This window comes from Elephas maximus, chromosome X, assembly GCF_024166365.1.
Source record: "Elephas maximus indicus isolate mEleMax1 chromosome X, mEleMax1 primary haplotype, whole genome shotgun sequence".
NCBI lineage: Eukaryota > Metazoa > Chordata > Mammalia > Proboscidea > Elephantidae > Elephas > Elephas maximus.
The window spans coordinates 134,020,427-134,028,334 of NC_064846.1; the positions used below are offsets into that span (position 1 = coordinate 134,020,427).

At 47.7% G+C, this 7,908-nt stretch overlaps 1 pseudogene; it reads left to right on the forward strand.

The window, feature by feature from the left end:
- The first annotated feature begins 473 nt into the window (after positions 1 to 473).
- On the forward strand, positions 474 to 1,849 carry LOC126068797 (protein L-Myc-like; annotated as a pseudogene).
- The last annotated feature ends 6,059 nt before the right edge of the window (positions 1,850 to 7,908 follow it).

Below are 7,908 nucleotides of genomic sequence, written 5' to 3' on the forward strand. Positions count from 1 at the left end.
CCAGGTCTTTCTTCTGAGGAGCTTCTGGGTGGATTCGAACCACCCACCTTTCCCTTAGCAGCTGAGCGCTTAACCATTGCATCAACAGGAAGCCCTCTAGAAGATGGAAAAGGCAAGGAAATGAATTTTCCCCTAGATCCTCCAGAAGGAGCCAGCCCTGTGACATTTTGACTCAATGAAACAGGTTTAGGTCTTCTGACCTGGAGAACTGTAACGAACTTGTGTTGTTTTAAGCCAGTAAGTTTGTGGTAATTTGTTACTGCGGCAGCAATAGGAAACTAATACGTTTGGCAATTCATAGACTTGGTACAAAACTCAGGTAAGATAAAAGGGTTTATGGTTACAAGTAAGTTTGCCATCCCTACTCCTCTCTCCTGCAGTTCTCTTCCTGAGAAACAGCCGCTGTTAACTGTTGAGTACCTTTCCAGAAATACTCTAGGCCCACACTGTCCAATACAGTAGTCACTGGCCCCATGTGGCTATTGAGTATATTGAGCGTCTGCTGGGCTGCCCCGAGCCGGCAGGGAGCCGGTCCGCAACTAGTGGCGGCCGGAGCGAGGGAGAGGACTTGGACTTCGATTCATACCAACGCTATTTCTACGACTATGATTGCGGGAAGGATTTCTATCGCTCTACGGAGTCCAGCGAGGACATCTGGAAGAAATTCGAGCTGGTGCCACCACGTCGCCGCCCTGAGGCTTGGGACCTAGCCCCTGGGATTGGTCTCCTGGATCTGTGGCCCGCAGAGGGAGCTGGGGACAAGGCGGAATCGCGGGGCCACTGGGAAGGTTGTGGCAGAAACTACGTCCCCATCGTCCGCGGTGACTGCATGTGGAGCGGCTTCTCCGCCCGGGAACGCCTGGAGAGAGTGGTGAGCGACCGGCTAGCCGCTGGAGCGCCCCAGCGGAACCCGTCCAAGACGCCCGCCGACCGGGGCTGCGCTCCCAACCTTGAAGCCGGCAACCCGGTGCACGCCGCCCCGTGTCCTCTGGGCGAGCCCAAGACCCAGTCCTGCTTGCTCCAGGTCCGAGATCCCTAGCGACTCGGAGGGGGAAGAAATCGACGTTGTGACGGTAGAGAAGAGACAGCCGGTTTTCACCACAGTGCAAGCAGACCCTTCGGACCCCTGCGTGAAACACTTCTACGTCTCCATCCATCAGCAACAGTACATCTGCGCTGCCCTGTTTCCCCCCCGAAAGCTGCTTGCAAGAACAGAGGCATAGCGAAGGGGGCTAGAGGGGGGCATTTGCCCCTGGGCCCAAGTCCAAGAGAGTGCCTGATGAGGCCGGCCGGCAGATCACCCCCCACCCCACCACCGCCGTTGATGAGGCCAGCCCGCGAATCAGCCCCACCCACGAGGCTAGCGTGGGAGGGGGGCGCAAACTTAGAGTTTGCCCTTGGGCACTCGTTACCCTCACTAGGCCTCTGAGCAAGAAGGGGTTCCAGAGAGGGAACCCCAAGAAGAGGCTCTGGAGAGAGATGCTCCAGAGGAAAAGAGGAGGGAGAAGAGATTGTGAGACCTCCACCTGTAGAAAGGGAGGCTACCCAGCCCTGCCACCCCAAACCTGTCAGTTCTGATGCTGAGGACGTGACCAAGAGGAAGAACCAAACTTCCTGGAGTGCAAAAGGCAGAATGACCTCCATTAGCAGTTCATGGCCCTGAGGGACCAGGTACCACCCCTGGCCAGCTGTTCCGAGGCCCCCAAAGTAGTGATCCTAAGCAAGACCTTGGAATACTTGCAAACCCTGCTGGGTACAGAGATGAGGATAGCCACGGCTCTGATGCCAGCAACAGCAACTGCAGAAGAGCCCCTTACCTCAGTGGCTACTAACTGACCAAAAAGCCTGACTGCTCTGTATTAGGAAAACACACGTTTATTTTGCATTCCTCCTCCTCCCCCTTAGTAATTTGCACATTTTGTTTATGGTGGGAAATTCTGGACAATCGATCTGAGAATGCTTTGCAGCCAGGCCACACAGTAAGGGCTTGCATTCTTGGAAACTCCAAGCGGTTCTCTCTCCCTTGCCTGACTGTTCGGAATGCTGTGTTTCCTCTGGTGCCTTTGGCAGGCAGCTGACTGTGGAGCCTCGGGGTCTGCCTAGCCCAGGAGAAAACCCTGACAGATGCTATGCAACAGGCGGTGGATGTTGTGTGTGGGGCCTCCGGCCTGCATGGAATCTCATACTCTGAATAAGCTTTAGGCTGGGAAAAGATGTTCCCACTGGTGTCTCTGGGGTGATGCTAGGACAGCTGGGCCTGAATGTCCTTCCTGAAGCTCCTTTTTCCAGGAGACATATGAGCTGTCTTAGATGGAGACAAATTTGCAAACTTGATCAAGACGGACCATTACCTCACTGTCAGACACTTTATAGTAGCTAAGGAGTTGGTAAACCAGACCAAACCAAACCCAGTGCCCTCGAGTAGATTCCGACTCATAGCGACCCTGTAGGACAGAGTAGAACTGCCCCATAGAGTTTCCAAGGAGCGCCTGGCGGATTTGAACTGCTGACCCTTTAGTTAGCAGCAGTAGCAGTTAACCACTACGCCACCAGGGTTTCCAAGGAGTTGGTAGACCTTATATATATAAACCCACTGCCGTCAAATCGATTCCAACTCATAGCGACCATATAGGACAGAATAGAACTGCCCCATAGGGTTTCCAAGGAGCTCCTGGTGGATTCAAACTGCCAACCTTTTGGTTAGCAGCCAAACTCTTAACCACTACGCCACCAGGGTTTCCTATACATATATATATATATATATCTTTTATATAAACTAAAAATGTTAGATGACACCTTTCCTCCTTCCACTCTCAGTGCTGTGACTTTGAGAATTTTTAAAGAGCTTGGCCTCTAGATTCTTTGTCTCAGAGCCCTTTGGGCCCTTTCCTCTGAGGGAGGAACTATTCTGTCCTCAAGATGGACTTTTTTTTAATTGTACTTTAGATAAAGGTTTACAGAACAAACTAGTTTCTCATTAAACAGTTAGTACACATATTGTTTTATGACATTGGTTAACAACCCCACGACTTCTCACACTCTCCCTTCTTGACCTTGTGTTCCCTATTTCTGTCCCCTCCTGCCTTCTAGTCCTTGCCCCTGGGCTGTTGTGCCCCTTTAGTCTTATTTTGTTTTATGGGCCTGTCTGATCTTTGGCTGAAGGGTGAACCTCAGGAATGACTTCATTACTGAGCTAAAAGGGTGTCCAGGGGCCATACTCTCGGGCTTTCTCCAGTCTCGGTCAGGCCAGTAAGTCTGGTCTTTTTTTTGGAGTTAGAATTTTGTTCTACATTTTCATCCAGCTCTGTCCGGGACCCTCTACTGTGACCCCTGTCAGAGCAGTCAGTGGTGGTAGCCGGACACCATCTAGCTGTACTGGGCTGAGTCTGGTGGAGGCTGTAGTAGATGTGGTCCATTAGTCCTTTGGACTTACCTTTCCCTTGTATGTTTAGTTTTTCTTCATTCTTCCTTGCTCCCGAAGGGGTGAGACCAGTGGCTTTTAAGACCCCAGACACTACTCACCAAAGTGGAATGTAGAACATTTTCTTTGTAAACTATGTTATGCCATTTAAGCCAGATGTTCCTGTAGACCATTGTCCCCACAGCCCTCAGCCCAGAAGAAGGACTTTTTTGTTTCATTCTATCTTTTTTATGCAATGGACTCTATAGCACCTCTTTCCCACAGGTCAGAAATATTTTCCCAAGACACAGGGAGATTGGTCCTACCTAGCCTGGGGCCCATGAGCTTGTTCCCTGCTCAGGTATTTTCCGAGGCCCTTGAGGCTCATGTTGAAATCTCTTCTTCAGGCAAGCCTAGGGGACCTTAGAAGGGAGAACTGTACCACTTCCTCTTTCCCACTACCCTCTCAATTCAATTCCTGATTGATAAGTTTGAAGTTCTATGGAACCATGCGAAGCTATTCTTGTGCAACCAACTCCCAGGAATGGCCTGGCTCTGCAGTCACCCTTGGGCCCCCGCCAGCCTGCCATGAGTCAGATCCCTTTCCCAGAATCTGGGCCTTACTGAAGTTCTGGGGAGAGCCACTGGGACTCATCTGGTGGAGCCAGTGCTCCAGGAGGTGGACTTCCTTCCTGGTTGGCTTTAAAGAAGCCTTCAGTAGCTCTGCTTAGCTAACCATGATGGATTTTGCTCAGCTGGACTCTACAGCTCCAAGTGGAGTCTGGGTGCAGCCTCCAGCTGGGGAAAATCACCCAGCCCAACAGGTGTCATACGGGCAACTTCAGGAGCCCCTGGGTCTGGTCTGGAAGAAGGACCAGCCCTTCAAGAACACTGCCCAGTGCAGCAGGTGACTGCTAGCTATGGGTTTGGAAGTAGGGGTGGAGGTGGGGTGGGGTGTGGATGGCAGAGGTCTATATATGTGGTTCTGGAAAATCACTTGCTACTCCCAAGCCTATTGTCCATAGTCTGTTTCTGAGTTTGCTTCCTGGCCTTAGAGAACTCCAGTGGAAGTTTGCAAATAGTTTCTCTCCATTCTGGAGCATGGTTTTCTGGAACCAGTTGACTTCCAGAACAGTTTTTGGAGGATATGTGGGATGTAGATTACTGATGTCTCACCTGAAAAGCTTGCGTTTTATAAGCTGCTGTTGGGTATTATGCTTGGGGCAGTCTTTTATATACATACGTGTGTGTGTATACACACACACACACACACACACACACTGTATTTTTACATAACTTCCGCAAAGTGGTGTTAGTTGTTTTTATACAAGAAAAAAACTCTTGGGCAATTCTCTTGTTTCAAGGGCCTGATTAATTTCGAAAGGCAAGTTTACCTGAAATTTTGTGTTTAGTTGCGGTTATTGATTGCCTGATTTTAAAATGCTGCCTTCTGGGACATCTTCTAATAAAATATTTTTCAAACAGCAAAAGAATAAAATATGGCCAGTCCAAATTGAGGCTTGATGTAAGTATAAAAGACACCAGATTTCAAAAACTTTGTACAAAAAAAATGGAATGTAAAATGCCTCATTAATGTTGTTTATATTGGTTACATGTTGAAATTATAGTATTTTGGATATATTGAGTTTAATAAAATAAGTTATTAAAATTAATTTCACCTGTGTATCAGTTTCCTGGAGCCCTGGTGGCACAGTGTGGAGCCCTGGTGGCACAGTGGTTAAAAGCTTGGTTGCTAACCAAAAGGTCAGCAGTTCAAATTCACCAGACGCTCCTTGGAAACCCTATGGGGCAGTTCTACTGTGTCTTATAGGGTCGCTATGAGTCAGGATCGACTTGATGGCAATGGGTTGGTTATTAGTTTCCTAACAAACAAACAAACCCATTGCCATCAAGTTGATTCCGACTCATAGTGACCCTATAATATAAACAACATTAATGAGACATTCTACGTTCTTTTTTTCTATTTTTCTGCCATAATAAAGTACATACTACAAACTAGGTGGCTTAACAGAACAGAAATTTATTCTCTTAGAGTTCTGGAAGTTGGAAGTCCAAAATCAAGCTGTCAGGAGGGCCATGTTCCCTGGAAGTCTCTAGGGGAAAAAGATCCTTTCTTGTCTCTCTCAGCTTCTGATGCCTCAGCTGTTCTTTGGCTTGTGGCAGTATCACTCCAATCTCTGCCTCTGTTTTCACACGGGCATCTTCACTCTGTGTCTCTCTTTTCTTTTCATAAGGACACTGTTGTACAGAATTTTTTTTTGTATAGAATTAGGACCCATCCTACTCCAGTATGACCTCATGTTAACTGATAAACACCAGTTCCCCTCAAGTCCACTCCGACTCGTTGACAATTTTTACAACTTGTTCCATGCCATGGGTTACAATTTTTACAACGTGTCAGCATTTTCATTATTTCCACTCTGTTCTGTTTCCATTGATCTAGGTTCCCTTCCCCTCCTTGCCTTCAAGCATCTTTACTTTTGGGTAAATGTTGACAGTTTGGTCTCATATAGCTAATTGTTTAAGGGAGCACATTACTCACGGGTGATATTATTTATTTTATAAGCCAATCTATTATCTGGCTAAAAGGTGACCTCCAGGAGTGGCTGCAGTGCCAAGTTCAAAGGCTATCTTAGGGCAATAGTCTCAGGGGTTCCTCTAGTCTCTTCCATGGAGTTTTCAATTGCTGATTTCTTGGAAGTAGATAGCCAGGCCTTTCTTCCAAGGCACTTCTGGGTGTACTTAAACCTTCAACCTTTTCGTTCGCAGCTAAGCATGTTAACCATTTGTACCAGCAGGGATTCCACTTAACTGATAACATCTTCAAACACCCTATTTCCGAACAAGGTCACAATCACAGGTACTGGGGGTTAGGACTTCAACATAGATTTCTGGGGGACACAATTCAACCCATAACAACCTGTTTCTTTTTACTTTTTTAAATGTGGTTACTGGCCAATGTGAAATTACAAATGTGGCTTGCATTGTATTTCCATCAGCCAGAGCTGTTCCATACATACTGAAGTATTTGCTTATGTATCTTCCTCCCCCTGCACCTACCCAAAAGGTGGCATCTCAGTTACATAGCATTTGTTTTATTGCACAAGAAACACTCAACCAAGGCTGGCATTTGTACACTGCTGGGTGCTGCTGAACAGCCCCACTGGTCAAAACTGCAACCTCTGTGAGCCTGGGCTGCAGGCAAAGATCAGCAGGCCTGAGCACCTGGGGAGGTGACCTTAGTCCTTTGGCCAGGTTACCAGGGCCACCTGGCTCCTCCCAGGCAGAGGGGGAAGACCTCAGGGCCCAGGTGTAGTCTTGCCTTTGGAATGTCTATAACATTTATCTGCCCTAAGCCATGCCTTTTCTTTAAAAACAAAATAACTTTTAAGTCCATATTGTCCTCTGGGTCACTAAATTGTCAACCTGAGGATAAGGGTGTGGCAGGTATGTGCCTTCATATTTAAGAGAGTTTATTGGGCCAAGCCTTCTATACCCAGGGAGGCCAAAGTCGGTTTGGTCTAGGAATGTGCTGTGAGCTGTGTGTCAAGATCAGTGAAATGGAAAAACAAGTGATTTTTTAAAAATAATTGTTGGTGCTTTGCTGTGAGGTTACATTTTGTCCTAGAAAATACAAGCTATTTATTTTTCCCTCTGTATACACAAATCCATTTATAACCCTACTTTTGCAGAGAAGTAAAAACTTTAAACAAAGAGAGTGAGAGAAAAGGAAGATAAATTGACTACTTGTGAAAAGATACAGGAAAATAGAGCGTGAGTTCTGAGTCTGGATTCCAGTACATTCTAGAGTCAAGTAGGGCAGGTTTGGAGTGCCAATGCTGGAAAGACTGGCAAGAAAAGATCTACTGAAGCCACCTGCTTCTGCAAAAGGGCCAGGTACCACCCCAACAGCGGGGCAGGAGTGCTCACCTGGCATGGGACCAGCTGATGCTTGACCTAATGGTAGAGAGCAGAGCTTCTCCTCAGCTTGTGTGGCAACCACCCAAACCTGGTCAGGGCGTGGCCACAAGGGCTGCAACTCCTGTCCTGCTTTCTGAGGCTGAATTCTGCAGGTGCTCAGGGCCTTAACTGAAGGTCATTGTAAGGAGACTAGCAGGAGGGTGCTGTGGGCTACCCACCTATATGTTACTTATGAAGGGGGACACTTGAGTCCCTGAGGTGCGAACAGTTCTACTCTGACACACATAGGGTCACCATGAGTCACACTTTGAAAAGCACCTGTCAAAATTGCCCATTAAAACCAAACCCACTGCTGTCCAGTCGATTCCAACTAATAGCAACCCTATAGGACAGAGTAGAACTGCCCTACAGGGTTTCCAAGGAGCGCCTGGTAGAAATTGCCCCTTAGAGCTTGGTTAAACATTCCCCATGACTTTGGCCAATGAACTGTTCCAATAGGCGGGGGTGGGAACTGGATGGGCATTAGCTGGGGGCTGCTGGTGAAACCTTGTCACTCAGTCAAAAAG